Consider the following 15,940-nt stretch of genomic DNA (forward strand, 5'->3'; position numbering starts at 1 on the left):
GCTCCGTAGTGTCACCTCTTGGGTGTGAGTCTCTCGGACCCCCCTTGTTGGGGCGGGTGGGTGCCAGGCCGCACCCTCCACGGCGGCTGTGTCTTCTGTGTGGGCTCCGTTTGGTCTTTCAGCTTAGAGGGACTGGGGAGGGGGGCACCGTCCTCTCGGCATCTGCACATTCTCAACCCCACCCCGGACCGGCCTCTAGCGACACCACCGGCCGGGCGAGCATACTTTTTATTTAAACCGCCCAGGAGTTTCTGCAACGTGGAGAGTATTCTGGAATCGGCATTTTGTCTTCTACCTCACCGACAGGGTTCTCCGAACGTCAGGACAGAAATGCCGCGGTGCGGCGGCCCCCGTGCCAGGGCCATGCCTGTCTACGCAGCTTACAGACTCAAGTTCAGAAAGACATAGACCCTCCAGCCGCACGGTCCCAGCTGTCCCCGACGTGTCTGCTGATCAGTTGTAGACAGCAGGCAGGGGGTCAACCATGATCCATTCCAGAAAATACCAGCACCAGACAGACTCACAGCCTTTGTCAGCCATGCTTCTCTAGAAGAAATGGTTATTCCAAAAAAAAAAAAAAAAAAAACCAGACGTTTTCCACCTGTTTCTGTGTGTCTCTTAAAAAAACAAGTGACCTGGGAGGGAGACCAGCTGGACCTGCCGGCCCCAGAGAGCCCCTGACTCGGAGGCCGGAGCTGGGGTGCAGCCCTGGGCGGCCGGGGTGCCAGGCCTGAGTGGCCCCCTTTGCACATCGGCCCACACCTTACTCTAAGCCATTTTGTATGTCGGTGTAGGAGCCGGGATCTCTCTCTGTCTTCTGTGTTTGACAAACATCAAGGAATTCAAGGCGGCTGTTAGTTCCTGAAGCTTCCATTTGCAGTTTTTGCCTTCTGTATTTTTGAAGGGGAACAGAGCATGAGTGGGGGAGGGACAGAGAGAGAGACAGAGACAGAACCCTAAGCACACTCCACTCCAGGCTCTGAGCTGTCGGCACTGAGCCCGCCGCGGGGCTGGAACCCAGGAGCCGCGAGATCATGACCAGAGTTGGGCGTTCGACCGACTGAGCTCCCCCCAGGCGCCCTGACACAGCTTTTGATAGTTGTTGCTTGGCTCTCATCTTTTCCACAGTGTGGCAGCTGGCGGAGCCCGGCCCGGCAGGATGGGAGTGGCCCGGTCCGCGAGGATGGCCACACCGCCCCGGGGAGCGCGTCCATACCGCCCACTGGAGCCGAGCGGGACTGCTGTCCTATTTCCTGGCACTGGAGAGTCGAAGGAAGCCCAGTCAGCGCTCAGTCCACCCCGTGTTCCGGGCCATCGCTTGTCCGTGGTGATGTAAGCAGCGTGGCGGGGATCCGCACCCCGCGGACTTCGTGAAGAGCCAGCCAGCGTGTTTGGGGTCTTCCAGGCCACCCACTCCCTGCCACAACTCAGCCCTGCTGCCATAACCCAAGCGTCACAGCACGTGGCGGGCAGGCGTGCCCGTGGCCAGGGCGCTGACGGACACAGAGACGTGCCTTCCGAGTGGTGTTCAGAGGTCACGTGATAGCCTCCTTTCGGTATTTTTCAACTAGTCAACACAGTGAAGCCCTTTCTTTGCCGGCATCTTCCAAGGGCGGCGGGCCCACCCCCGGCTGTGCCGCCCACGGTGTGAGCGGTGCCTCTGCTCTGCTGCGGAGAGAGAAGGCGAGGCTCCCGAGGCCGGTCCACTTGGCTGCACGGGGCTGGCGGAGACGCAGCAGAGACGTGCCGCTCCTCCGAGATGGTCCCGACACCGGGTGCTCAGTGGTCTCGGCCAGGCCGCGGGGGCCGGGGGCCCAGCGTCCTTTGTGAGGGCAGGGAGGGCCCCACGCGCAGAGCTGCGGGTGGGCGCGGGGGGACAGTGCTCCTGCCCTGTGGCGGGGCTCGGCTCGGTGCTGGAGTGCGGGCTCTGTAGTTGGCTCGGGGCCGTGAGGACAGCGGTGTTCTTCCACTAAGGCCCCAGAGCTTATTTGCTTTCCACGACTCATTCATTCCATCAGCCTTCATTGAGCGCCTGCCGTGTGCCAGGCCCCCGACTCCACTGGGGATTCACGTGCGAGGCTCAGACCCCACTCTGCCCCGGGTGGCTGACCCTGGAGAGGAGGGACAGGACACGAGTCCACACCTGTCTTTGTCTTTGGGAAGGGAACTTGGAGGAGACAGGTGAGGCCTGTAGCGGGGAGATCAGCATGGCTGCTGGGAGGGCAGGAGAGGGGCAGGGGTCTCTTGGCCCCATGGGGAAGGCATGGCCGGTGTCACCAGAAGGTGAGGGGGCAAGAGTCCTAGAAAGGGCACAGTGGCACCTGTCCTGGTGGGGGGAGGGGAGGGAGACCCCTCCCCCCACAGCTGTCGTCGCTCAAGGACAGGTGCAGCGGTGGGAAGAGCCCAGGTCTGCAGTCTTGGCTTACATGCTGGAGGAGTGACCTCGGTCATGCCCCTGTGCTCCCTCTGGGGCTGTAGCTGTTGCTTCTGCCAGTGGTGTGACGGCTGCTTCTCCAGGGCCTCCCTGCATGTGCTCAGGAAAGGGGACCATGCTGCAGGCAGCCGGGACCCGGAGGATTGCTCTCCCTCTAGCACCATGCTTGGCTCCCCATGGCTTATGGCGTTTCCCACAAAAGTAAGTCACCGCTTAGGACACGAAAGACGATGCCACCCAGGTAGTAAAACAGCTGGTCCCTGGAGGCAATTCAGAAAATATCCCCCGAGCGTCCTGAGCAGAGATGAAGATGCGTTCCCCCAGGGCCAGTGAGGGAGAAGTAAGCAGGTGGGGAGGCCAGGGTCCCAGCGTGGCTGTGGCAAGCGTGTCAAAACTGAGGCCAGGCCCCTGCCCCGGCCTGGCCACGACAAACGCCGCCCTCCCCCCCGCCCCCCCAGTCCTGACCAGCCCTTTCCCGACTGCCCACGGCTTCAGAATCGAGGGGCCTAAGAAAGTGCCTCAGCCTGGGGAACCTGGGCCAGAATCTGAATAAAGTGCGGATGTTCGCTAACTAACAATGTGTCACTATCGGTTCGTTAATTGTGATGGCGTGTCACTCACGGAGAAAACGGGGTGCAGAGTAATTGGCGCTCTCCGCAACTCTTCCGTAAATCTGGAACTTCTGAAATCAAGTTGGCTTTTTAAACTATGGTAGTTACTCACACACCCCGTCCCCGAGACCCCCCCCCCCCGCCCCCCACCCCCACCCGGGCCCGGTCCTGGAGGGCCTCACCCTCCACCTGCGCCCGAGGGGGAGGAGGGAGGCCGCGCCCCCGGCCCCGCCCCCACTCCCTGGTGCTGGCGGCTCGCTGGGCTCCGCTGGCCGGCGGTGGTGGCGGCGGCTCTGGCGCGGCCTCAGCCCCTGCGCGGCTCCGCGGCTCGGTGAGTCCGGGTCCCCGGAAGGGCTGGGACGGCCCCTCTGCGCGGTGGCTCCCGGGGCGGCACTGCGCGGCAGGTGGGGGCAGAGCCGCTGCGGAGCCGGCCGGACAGGTGGCGGGGAGGGGAGGCCCGGGGGTCGCAGCGACGAGGCCAGTTGCACTGCGTGTCCTGGCAGCCAAGGGCGCCGTTTCCCGCCCTCCGTTCACGCTAAGCTGGAGCCCGGGGGGAGGGGAGTGCGGGAGGGACCCGGGACAGAGGCAGTGAGGGCTGTGGGGCGCCCGGCCCTCCGGTCAGCATCTGAGTTCCCTGGAAGTGACAAACGACAAGGGTACCGGGGCCACGTTAGGAAGGGTGCGGTCTGAAGGGGTGAGGGTTCTGTTTGTGGCAGGAGGGGTCTCACGGGTTCAGTTCTGTCTGTGTGGCAGGAAAGCCACCCTGGCACCAAGGGCAGGCTGTCACTGGAGTTCTGCGGTCCGGTCAGAAGTACCCGCTTTGCCCCTGAAATGGCTGAGGGTGGCCGGGCCACAGGGGCCACATCTCAGGGTTCGCAGGCTCCCTGGACCCCACGGGGGAAGGTGTGGGCTTTGGGGGACTGTGTGTTCACATTAAACACAAGCCTCGTTGCCACGTGCAGGGACAGCCTCTGGGAACCCTGCGGGTGAGTGGACTCGGGTTCTGCGCGTGGCCGTGGACCCAGAGCCCATGCCACCTGCCCGCAGGCCTGACCGGGGTGCTGTGTGAGATTGCGCGTCTGTGTCACTGCCACCTCGTGTGTGAGGTTGTGTAGTCGCGTGTGGCTGTATGGCAACAGTGTGCGCTCTTGTGTGGCCGTGTGAGGATGTAGAGTCACGCGTGACCGTGTGTAGTTGTGTCCCGGAGTGTTTGTGGGGTGGCTGTGCGTGGCTGTGTCACTCAGTGTGCGACCACGCACGTGAGCCTGTGTGTGTCTGTGTTGTGTTTGTGATTGCACTGGGAGATGCTGTCTGATTTTGTACGCGGTTGTGTGAGGCACCACGTGTGTGAACTCCTTACTAGCCTCCCGGCCTGGAGAACGGGGATGGCGGCCACTGCGGCTCGCGTGGATCGGAGAGCCAGGCCACGGCGGTCCCCAGGAGACGCGGCGGCACGCGGCCCTCGCACACAAGACGTCAGACGTAGACACTGATCTGACCGCGGTGTGTGGACTGAGGCCAGTGAAGCCCGCGGCCCATCCCGGCTTTGAGCCCCGTCCTTGACGTGCATGTGGCCCCAAGTTCACTCCGTGTGCAGGGCGGGGTTTGGAGGGTCCGCAGACAGTGTGGTGAGCGGCCTTCCGCTAAGGCTGGGAACTCCTATTCGGAACAGCCTGCTCTGAGTGCGGCCTGAAGACAGAGCATCCTCCTCCCGTGATCACTGCGATCACTGCTGTGGGGGGAGAGTCTGATGCCCTGGGAGGGACTGGGAGGAACCCGGGAGGGACCGGGCAGAGGCGGGCGCTCCTCTGACCGCGGCCGGGTGAGCCCTGCCCGTCCTGGAGGGGAACAGAGGCAGAGGAAGCAGATGCCTGTGTCTGGGCCTCGTCATCCATGCGCTATAGGCAAGGTGCGTGTGGGGGCCGCCGTGTGCTTCTGGGACGCGTGACTCTTACCGAGGGGTGTGGCTGGCGCATGGGGAGCCGAGAACCCCATCTTGGAGGCTCACCTGCTGTACCTGGACAGCAGGGTCCTGGGGTGGCAGGGGCCCATTTCGCGATAGAGAAGCCACCAGCGAAGTGGGGGACATCGCTGGGATCAAAAGAACTGTGTGTGTGAGGAAGAGGAGGAGGGGAGGCAGAGAGACAGAGGCAGAGAGAGGGAGTCTCTCCAAGCCTCAGTTTCTTCATCTATAAACTGGTGGCAGGCGTGACCTTTCTGCTCGTGGCTGCTCCTCTCCTTGTCCACGTGAGTAGAGACGGGACACAGCTGTCCCCAGCTATGTATTTTAACATTCATGGCTCTAAAATTAACGCAAAGGATAATACATTCTGGGCTGCTGGCTCATACCTGGATAAGGCTTTGTTTTTCCTACTCTACCTCTATTAATTAAAATCAATGATTTGGGGGGGGGGGGGCACCTGGTGGCTCAGTTCGGTTGAGCGTTGGACTTCGGCTCAGGTCATGATCGCACAGTTTGTGAGTTTGAGCCCCAAGTCAGGCTCTCTGCTGACAGCATGGAGCCTGCTTAGGATTCTGATTCTCTCTCCCTCTCTCTCTGCCCCTGCCCCACTTGCACTCCCTCTCTCTTGCGCCCAGGTGGCTCAGTCAGTTAAGTGGCCGACTCTTGATTTCAGCTCAGGTCATGATCTCACAGTTCATGAGTTCTAGCCCTGTGTTGGGTTCATTGCTGATGTCGGGGAGCCTATTTGGGATTCCCTCTCCCCCTCTCTCTGCCCCTTCCCTGCTCATCCTCTATCTTTCAAAATAAATAAACATTAAAAAAAATTTTTTTAACAGGATAAAATTTAAAAACATTAAAAAAAATAGAATCAATGATTTTGGAACAATCTTACTTGCAAAGACGGCATATGGCAGGTCCCCGCACACCCTGCACCAGCTTCCCCTCATGTAAGCACAGAGCAGAGATGCAGACCAGAAAACTCAGGTGGGCACAGCACTTGCAGCCGACCTCGGTCAGGTTTCCCAGTTTTCCCACGAATGTACTTTTTCTGTTTTGGGCTCCAGTCTGAGAGCCCCCATGGCATTTAGGACCTGCATTCATCTTACTTTTTAAATTTTCATTTTACTAATTTATTTTGAGAGTGTGTGCACACGAGCAGGGGAGGGACAGAGAGGGAGGGAGAGAGAGGATCCCAAGCAGGCTCCACACTGTCAACCCAGAGCCCAACTCAAACCCACACACTGTGAGATCATGACCCGAGCTAAAATCCAGAGTTGGATGCCCAGCCAACGAGCCACCCAGGCGCCCCAGACCTGTGTTAATTTTAAATTATACAAGTTGTAGGTGGCTGGAGGTTTGTTTCTTCAATCTTTGAATCTTTATCTCTTTTCCCGGGTATCACCCATGTTTATCAGCAACCCCGCCCGGCGCCCCGAGGGGTCCCCAACTCCCTGTTCCTCTGTGCATGTCACTAAAGCTAAGGGAACACATGATATCATCACTGCAAACAGTTTTCTCACAAACACCTCTTCCCATGAAAACCTAACAAAAAGTCCACAGACAGAAAGGGAAAAAAGAGGCCGAGCTTATTAAATTTCCTGTAGGCTTGCTGAGTGATTTATTTCATGGAGTGGGGGCGGCGGGCGGGGGAGGTCTCCTGGCGAGCCCGCAGAGAGGCGGGAGAAACAGGAGAGGCTGGAGGGCGGGCAAGGGGGGCCTGTTCCAGCGGCAGGCCTTGGGCCGTGCAGCCGGGCGGGATGCAAGGGGGGCCAGCATCACATGGGATCAGGGGAAAGATGGACTTTCACAGGGGGCTGGGGTGGGGTGGGGGCAGAGGGGAGGGTCGAAGCAGAGGCGACGTCAGGGTTTTCCGGGCAGACGGTGACCTCCGGTGCTCTTCTGCCCTTGCAGACGCTGGATCAGCACCCCAACTGACGGGGTACAGGTGGCCACTGGGGGCGAGGGGAGATCCGCGGCGGGCAGCTGGCCGCTACAGAAAGGGTGAGGGGCCTGGAAGAGGTGGAGAGAAGGGGCCAGATGGGCCCCCGACAGTGAAGTGTGGTGCCTGGAAGGGAACAGAACACCGGGTGGGGTCTGGAGCCTGCGTATAAATGAGTGAGCGGATGATGCATAGCAAATTATTCGGGATGTTAGCAGATTAAAGCATTGATTAGAGGCACCTGGTAGGCTCAGTTGGGGGAGACTGTGCCTCTTGATCTTGGAGTCAGGAGTTCGAGCCCCATGTTGGGGGTAAGGTTTACTGACAACAAACGTTTATCAGTTTATCATGCCACGGTTTCCGTGGGGCGGGATCTGGGGATGACTGATGCAGGTGGTCTGGGCTCGGGGCCTCTCATGATGTCGCCGTCAGGGTGTTGGCCGGGGCCGGAAGAACCGCTTCCGGGCCTGCGTCTGTGCAGTGGTGCGTGAGCATCGTCGCGGCAAGCGGCCCCCGAGACGATGCCTCTCGTGGCAGCCCTTGAAGCCTTGGTCCATTGCTCTGGCACACTGTCCTGAGGAGTGACGTCCCAGCCGTTGACACCAAGCTGTGCCCCCTGGAGCCGTGAGGCCAGAGTGTGGGGTGAGACGGCGGTTCTCTCGGTCAGGATTGGGTTAAGAATGAAGAGAACGTCCACTTGCTCTTTCCCTGACTTCTGCTTCTCCCAAAGGGACCCACGGAAGTCCAGGCTCAGTGCCATCCTGCAGTCTACTCCCAAGGGTGCAGACTGCACAATCCAGGAGAAAACAGACACAGCAGGGGGGTGGAAGCATCTGCCATGAGGATGTAGATAAGCATGGCAGGCAGCAGGCACAGCAGATGCAAAGGCCCCGGGGCAGGATTGTGTCTTGCACGTTTGAGGAGCAGTGGGAAGGCTCCGTGGCTCTAGTGAGGGAGGAAGGAGGAACAGCTGAGGACACACGAGGGAGGATGGGTGGGACTGGGTCTCCCAGGCATTTTGCCCTGAGTGAAAGCCCCGGGGAGGATTGAGCAGAGGTGGGACATGGCCGGAGTCAGGTTTTAGCCGCTGCGGATGGAAGCCGCCGGCCCTGTGATGAGGCCTGGGTGGTTCTCTGTTTAACCAAGGCAGGTACGGCACAGGTGGGCCAATGCTAGGTATGTTCTGGGGGTGGGGCAGCCAGCACTTCCAGGCTGTGGAAACAGAGGTCATGCTGACCCTAGGAGATGTGGTCTCAGTTGATCACAGAAGGTGCTGCCTGAGGCAGGGAAGGCCGTGGGAAGCCACAGGGTTCAGTCTGGTGTGCGTCAGACCTGAGCAGCTTGCCAGTCGTTGGGCTGTGGTCACGAGTTTGGTGGCTTGAACCAGCTCACATTTAATACCTCTCGGTTTCTGTGGGTCCGGAATCTGGACGTGGCTGAGCTGGCCCCTGTGCTCAGGGTCACACGAGACCGTGTTCTCAACTGAAGGCCAGACTGGGGAAGGACCCACCTTCCAAACTCATTCAGGTCATGGGCGAGCACAGAGGGCCTGGCTTTGGCAGCCTGCCAGCTGGTGGCCGCCCTCTGTTCCTACAGGCCATCTGGGGGTCTCCTAGGTGGCCACATACTTCATCAAGCCAGCAAGGGGGTTGTTAGCTCCAGTCTGCCAATACAGGGTCTTACCTAACACAATATACTCAGGACAGGGATGGCCCATTGGCTCTGCTGCGTTCCAATGGGTAGAAGCAAGCCACACAAACTCAGGGGGCGAGACTGCCCAGGGGTGTGAATACCAGGAGGGGAGGGCCCACGGGGTCACCTTGGGTCACCAGCAGGAGGAGGCTCCAGCAGCCAGCTGGACCCGAGTCCAGAATTCAGAAGAGGAGTCTGGCCAGGAGCTTGTAGAATTCAGGGATGTTATTAAAACCACAAGACTGAGTGGTGTCACTGGAGGAGGGCATCTATCTGGAGGGAGACCGTGAAAATATTCACTAAATCTTCTTGAAATGGCCTACTTTTTTAAATTAAAATTTTTTTCCCTCTTTAAAAAGAAAATGTAGTCACTGCAACACAAGTAGAAAATAAGAAAGGGGCACCTGGGGGGGCTCAGTCAGCTGAGTGTCTGACTTCGACTCAGGTCACGATCTTGTGGGTTGGTGAGTTCGAACCCCACATCAGGCTTGCTGCTGTCAGTGCAGAGCCTGCTTTGGATCCTCTGTCCCCCTCTCTCTCTGCTCGTCCCCCACTAGCACACTCTCTCTCAAAGTAAACAAACACTGAAAAAAAAAAAAAAAAACCAAGAAAGAGGAGGTCACTGACAATAAATAAATACACGGGAAGAAAACCAGTATTGTTAGGTAGTTACTGCCCTTCGGGGCCCAGACGAAGCAAGGCAGGCAGGACGCTCACCTCGGGCACAGAATTTGAAGGGACAAAAAAACAGTCAGTGTTCATGAGAAATGACGCTGCAGTGCGATCAGGAAAACACCAATGAACTCAGAGAAATTCCCGATGAGCAAAACATCGAAGTTTCAAACCAAGACAGCACCCGGCAGGGCTGGGAGTGGGGCGGAGAGAGAGACGGTCGGGGACGTGCAAAGTCCTGTCTGTGTGTGCCACATCGGTATTTGGTTGCTCGTTTTCTTGCTGTTAATGTTTATATGTTTAAAATGCTGTGTAAAAATACTTATCTTGAACTGAGGTCTGTGGGGGCACCCTTGCACTTTGCTCCTGAGGCCAGCCCCTCGATCCCTTCACCCTAGGCACTGGGCTGGGTACTCTCCCTGAAGGCTGTGCACCCACAGTTCACGCCCTTTTTGAAAACAGTCACTGACAAGAGTTAAGAGTGGCATTAGGAACATGTTGGCTCCAAGCTGAAGCTGTCCCCGGCATCGTCGGGGGGCTGGAAACAAGTCGTTCCCGCCCTGGTGTCGTGCTCAGCACCCCCTTGGGAACCCCTGAAGTGCTCCAGACCCTTCCCGGTAGATGAAGACAGAGGGGGGGCAGGTGCCCAGATGTCCTGATCTCCAGGTTATGACTGAAACAGTTCCAGGTGACCTGAGACACTTGGTCACCCCAGATGGGGGTGACTTCCTCGGTGTCACCCCATCCCTGCCGAGTTGGGATGAGAGGCTGGCATTTCGCCTCCCGCCTGGGCCCGGGAACGTCGGGACAGGGGGTGTGTACTCGAGCTGGATGCTGGGCCAGGCACAGGCTCAGCTTGGAGACGCTGGTGTTCACAGCTCACAATCTGGGTCTCTGTTCTAGGGACCCTGCCTCTTCCTTCCCTCTATCTCCGTGCACACTTCAGATCTTGGAACCGGCGTCAGTCCTTCTTGAAGCTTCTACTGGTCATTCCCATAACTGGGGACAGCAAGTCTGTGCCTACTCATTTCTCTTCTTTTGCAACTGCACTCATTCTTTAGATTTGTCTGGGGTGTTCTCATGTATCTCTCAAGCGCAGGTGGTAACTTATCCTCCTACGTTTCTTTCAAAACAAATAATAAACTATGCCTCATCCTGTCCAGGGCTTTCTCTTAGCTCAAGGTCACCGCGTGAGCCAGCAATCGCCTTCTTGGGTTCTCTCTTATTTCTCTTAATCGGCTATCTTCCCTCTCTGCACTCAGCTTTCGTTGTCCATTCTCTCCCAGCCCAATCTTTACAAAAAAAAACAAAAATAAAACAAACTCTAGAAGATATTTTGTAGTCTGAGATTAAGGGCATGAAGGATCTTCTGGAACCTCCCATCCCTTTACCTTTCCCTAAGTAAACTGCCCATTTGTCTGAGACAGGTTGTCTCCATTGTATCTGAGTGAAAAGGGAAAGGGAAAGATAATCGACATAGGCAGATTCGCTTTGGGGCTGACATTATTTTTAAGTCCTAAATGAACTTCGCGTGTGGGTCCGAGCTCTACTTCAATTTAGAAATACGGTGCTTTCATGAAAAGATGCTCAACGTCGCTCCTCATCAGGGAAATACAAATCAAAACCACACTCAGATATCACCTCACGCCAGTCAGAGTGGCCAAAATGAACAAATCAGGAGACTATAGATGCTGGAGAGGATGTGGAGAAACGGGAACCCTCTTGCACTGTTGGTGGGAATGCAAACTGGTGCAGCCGCTCTGGAAAGCAGTGTGGAGGTTCCTCAGAAAATTAAAAATAGACCTACCCTATGACCCAGCAGTAGCACTGCTAGGAATTTACCCAAGGGATACAGGAGTGCTGATGCATAGGGGCACTTGTACCCCAATGTTTATAGCAGCACTCTCAACAATAGCCAAATTATGGAAAGAGCCTAAATGTCAATCAACTGATGAATGGATAAATTGTGGTTTATATACACAATGGAGAACTACGTGGCAATGAGAAAGAATGAAATAGGGCCCTTTGTAGCAATGTGGATGGAACTGGAGAGTGTGATGCTAAGTGAAATAAGCCATACAGAGAAAAACAGATACCATATGTTTTCACTCTTATGTGGATCCTGAGAAACTTAACAGAAACCCATGGGGGAGGGGAAGGAAAAAAAAAAAAGAGGTTAGAGTGGGAGAGAGCCAAAGCATAAGAGACTCTTAAAAACTGAGAACAAACTGAGGGTTGATGGGGGGTGGGAGGGAGGGCAGGGTGGGTGATGGGTATTGAGGAGGGCACCTTTCGGGATGAGCACTGGGTGTTGTATGGAAACCAATTTGACAATAAACTTCATATATTGAAAAAAAAGAAATACGGGTGCTTTGAGAAAGTTGAGTTTTAAATCGACTTGACTTTATGACTGGAAACTGGTAATTAGCCCATGATCAATCCAGCCTTCAGCTTTTGTCTCTCAATGTTACGTCATTAAGTGGAACATACAGCGATGCAAAGAGGTTGCTCCTTAGAGGTCTTTAGCCAACTTTTTGCAAAGCTAATATAGGCATACTGATAGCTCACTTGTTGGTAAAATCGTTAGCTTTTCACTGAAGCAACAAATGCCTTGTCTGTGCCAACGATTTGCACAGGCTTTACCAGGACATGAGAGCAAGGCAGAAGGTGCAGGTCTGTCCTCGAGGAGTTGACAGGGGTCTAGAAGATTCTCTAACCTGCATGTGTCCATGGAGTACTTCATAATCACTTCCCAGCCAGGGAGCCCTGTTGCCTCCATGGCTTTACTCCTTCTACTCCACACCAGCGTTTACTGCACCAGCGCCGAACCCCCCTTCTGGAATCCACACTCACAAGGACAGGCACGAACTTCTGCTCCATCCATCCTTTCCGATTTCTGTTAGCGATTTTTTTTATTGCAATAGAGTACACCCAGCCTAAAACTCACCATCGTAACCATCTCTGAGCGCACAGCTCAGCGGCGTCAGGCACACTCACACTGTGGTGCAGCCACCCCCATCATCCGTGTCCAGAACTTTCCATCTCCCCACACTGAGACTCTGTCCCCATGAAACATGGACTCCCTGCCCCCTGCCCCACCCCTGGCTCCCACATCTACTCTCTGTCTCTGTGGATGGGACTCCTCTAGGGACCTCCTGTGAGTGGGGTCACGCAGGATTTGTCCGTGTCTGGCTTCTGTCCTTCTGTCCTGTGGCGCACAGTGTCCTCGGGGTCCCTCCACGTTACAGCAGGTGTCAGGATTCCTTTGGGAGAATACACATGGAATGGCTAGGGGCAAGGGCTGGTGAGGAGAGTCAGGTGAGGACCAAGACTTTGAACTTGGTGCTGAGGATGGTAAAGAGCTACCGAAGGGCCAGGGAGTAGCGCCATTGTATGTGTGCAGACCAGGGCCTCTCTCCCTTGGCACTGTGGACATGTGGGGCATCCTGGGCTGTGAGAAGTTGAGCAGCATCTCCGACTTCCACCCCCTCAATGCCAAGAGTGCCCCTAGTCATGACAGCCGCAAACATCCCCAAACATCTGCCCACTGTCCCCTGAAGGCAAAATCACCCTGGGTGAGATCCCCCGGTCTAGGTAGCTATCTCTAGTTGTATAAAAAATGGGTAGGTTGACGCAGGCCTGGAGTTAGCAAGAACACCACTAGCCCAGGGAAGGGGTGAAGGTATGGGAGCAGGAATGGGTTGGGGGGGGACCCCTGGAGAGGAGGAAGGAGGTGGAGTGGCCAGATTTGGAGGTGACCAGCGAGGAAGGGAAGGAAGATGGAGAAGTGACAGAGGAAGACTGGGGGGGAGGGGGCTGGTCTAGAGCATCAGCAGATGGGAGAGGTAGTCCCCAGGACTCTGGAGAGGGAAGAGTGAGCAGGTTGGCTGGGGTAATACACTTCCCACTTGGGACAAGCTGAGCTGTGTGCAGAAGTGTCCCCTGTCCATTCCCCTCTGAAGCTCCAGAGAGACATGAACTGGAAACTTCTATGTGGGGCTTGCTGGCAGATAAATGATCACTGGTGCTGTGGACTCTCCTAGGGGCAGCACCAGAGAAGGGAGCTGTGGAGGACGGGGTGGGAGAAGGCTGACAGTGACGAGAAAGGCCTCTGCAGCTTACAACTAGTTGACGTGTTTTGTTTTGTGGCTGCTTACATGGTCCCATGTTACCAGCAGAGGAGCCAGCTGGTAAGGACACGAAGACCTAGCGGAAGGCCCCTCTATCACTCCTGCTGCCTCTAGGAAGCCCCTAATCAGACTGGAAGAGGAGTTTAGGAGGGAGCTTCCTGACCACAGGCCCGCTGGGGCTACATGTCCACAAGTCTACAAAGGCCTTGGGGGAATAGGCACCCCAACACATGGGGAGGTGACAACATCTGGGACCCTGAACTCCGATGACCCTGACATTGTGTTGACTGTAGTGTGTGTCTGTCTGACCAGAGCTGAAGAGGTGGGTGAAGAGAATCTTCCTTAGTGCCCGTGTAGTAGAAGTTACTGCTCCCTGCTTTCGTGTGTCGATGAGCCATAAGCTTGGTCTTGTAAGAGAGACAACCCCATCCTGAACCAGTTCAAGCAAAGATTGGCTCCTTTGCCTGGGCAATCCAGAAGAAGCCCTGGCCTCTGGCAGAGCTGGGTCACTCGGTCTTGTCCCTTGAAGCGTGCCCCTGGGTGTGCCCCCCCCCCCCCACATCTCTTCCTTCAGGGTGTTGATCTCATCCTCCTTCCTGTTGACAGTCAAGGTGGCCCCAAGCCTACCTATGGCAGTTTAGGAGCCCCACTGGGAAGAATGCTTCCCCCCTATTATTGTTAGTTGAACTGTATGAAATGGATCATATCCTGTTGTTTTTGGTCTAAAAAAAGGGCAATTTCATACAGTTGAAACTCAGGGAAGAAACTCAGTTGGCTTGCTTCAGTCATGCATGACCCCATGGACCAATCACGATGGAGTGAAGAGGTGGGTATTGTGACTGGCAGGCCCGGGTTCAGTGTGGACCTGGCACCAAAGGGGGTGGGCATGAGAGTGTGACTGGTAGGTCTGGTGGCCAGGTGTGTGGGGCTCACACCTGGGGTAAGTCTTCCCCAAAGAAAGTGATCCGGGAAGACAAAAACGATATTGCCACCCCACGTTATAAGAAACGAGAACTAAAGGGACAAGGCCGATCATTGGCCATAATTAGGCCTGAAGAGGTTTACCTTTCTGGGGGTCACAGACTACTGGGGTTGAAGCTGGAACATGGACTTTGGTCTTCTGATGACGAGCATCCCTTCCACCTGACTGTGGAGCACCATGGGGGAAAGGCAGTTCCCATTTTCAAGGTATTTTTCCTATGAAGATGCCTAATGTCCTGAATCAACACTCAACCCTCTCTCCCGGGTCAGCACTGCCCACAGACAGCTCGTATTAGATTCCTGTTGCTGCTGTAGCAATGTGGGCCTCCCGGAGCTACGTCCAGGTGTGGGCAGGGCTGGTTCCTCCCGGGGGTCCCAAGGAGACCCGTCTCTCCCCTTTTCCGCATCCGTGGCCCGTGGCCGCTCCTCCACACTCACAGCCAGCAGCATGAGGTCTGCCCCTCTCTCCGCCTCCCTCTTATGAGGACCTCGTGAGGACACTGCACCTCTGAAGAACCCAGGGTCACCCCTGCCTTAGGGGCCTCGATTTGGCCCCCCTGGCAAAGTGCCTTCAACGTGCGAGGCGAGCATGCCCAAGGTCCCGGGGACGAGGACACGGACGCCTTTGGAGCTATTCTTCCACCTACCACAGGGTCTAAGCAAAATGCCACTTCTGTGGAAGTGCCCGGGGACACCGTCAGGTTGTTTGGACCAAACAGTCCCTGCCTTTCTAAGCCTTGCTTGGTTCAAAGGCAGATTTTGTAGCCTGATTTTTATCTGCCCTCCACCAAGCCTGCCAACTGCCGGATGAGGTTTCTCGGCCCTTGGAGGAGGCCGCGTGGGGGTCGTGCCGGGGCGCGAATGCACTGGTGCAGGTCCAGCCCGGGGATCAGCAGGACTCAGAGGCGCAGCCAGCAGGCGGCCGGCTCCTCCTGAGTTGCCTTGTTTGTTCACAGAATCTGGCTCCTGGCTCTCCACATTCTGGATGTTTCTGCATCAACTGTGTCCTGCTGCTCCCCATGGTTATTGGCTTCCTCCTCACCTCCTCCAGCTGTCCGCCTCCTGTTCCAGTTTGTGGCCTATGTGCCTCCTTGCTTGCTCTCTCTCCTGATCCCTCCCCTCCCTTCTTCTTTCTTTTCCTTTCTTCCTCCTCCCTCCTTCCCTTCCTCCCTTTCAGTAATACACACAAGACACCTTAACCATGTCTAAGTACACAGCTCACTGACATTAAGCACATTCACATCGTTGTGAATGTTGTCTGCCACCCCACCATCCGTCTCCAGAACTTTCCATCTCCCCAAACTGAGGCTATGTCCCCATGAAGCACTGACTCCTCACCCCCCTGCCCTAGCCCTGGCTCCCACCATCTACTCTCTGTCTCTGTGAACAGGACTCCTCTAGGGACCTCCTCTATGAGTGGGGTCGTGCAGGATGTGTCCTTCTGTGTCTGGCTTCGGTCCCTGCACACAGCGTCCTCAGGGTCCATCCACATGGTGGCAGGTGGCAGGATGCCTTCCT

General features: G+C 56.4%; 1 protein-coding gene across 2 annotated transcripts in view; it reads left to right on the forward strand.

Annotated features, from left to right (window-relative positions):
- Positions 1-3,287: 3,287 nt before the first annotated feature.
- Positions 3,288-15,940, forward strand: part of TMPRSS9 (transmembrane serine protease 9) — a 49,185-nt gene continuing 36,532 nt past the window's right edge. For both annotated transcript variants that reach the window (XM_078443684.2, XM_060629794.3), the window contains exon 1: positions 3,288-3,376. The gene's annotated coding sequence lies outside the window, so the exon portion shown is untranslated. The remainder of the gene's footprint in view (positions 3,377-15,940) is intronic.

The sequence above is a fragment of the Panthera onca genome, chromosome A2 (assembly GCF_046562875.1).
Source record: "Panthera onca isolate mPanOnc1 chromosome A2, mPanOnc1 haplotype 2, whole genome shotgun sequence".
Taxonomy (NCBI): domain Eukaryota; kingdom Metazoa; phylum Chordata; class Mammalia; order Carnivora; family Felidae; genus Panthera; species Panthera onca.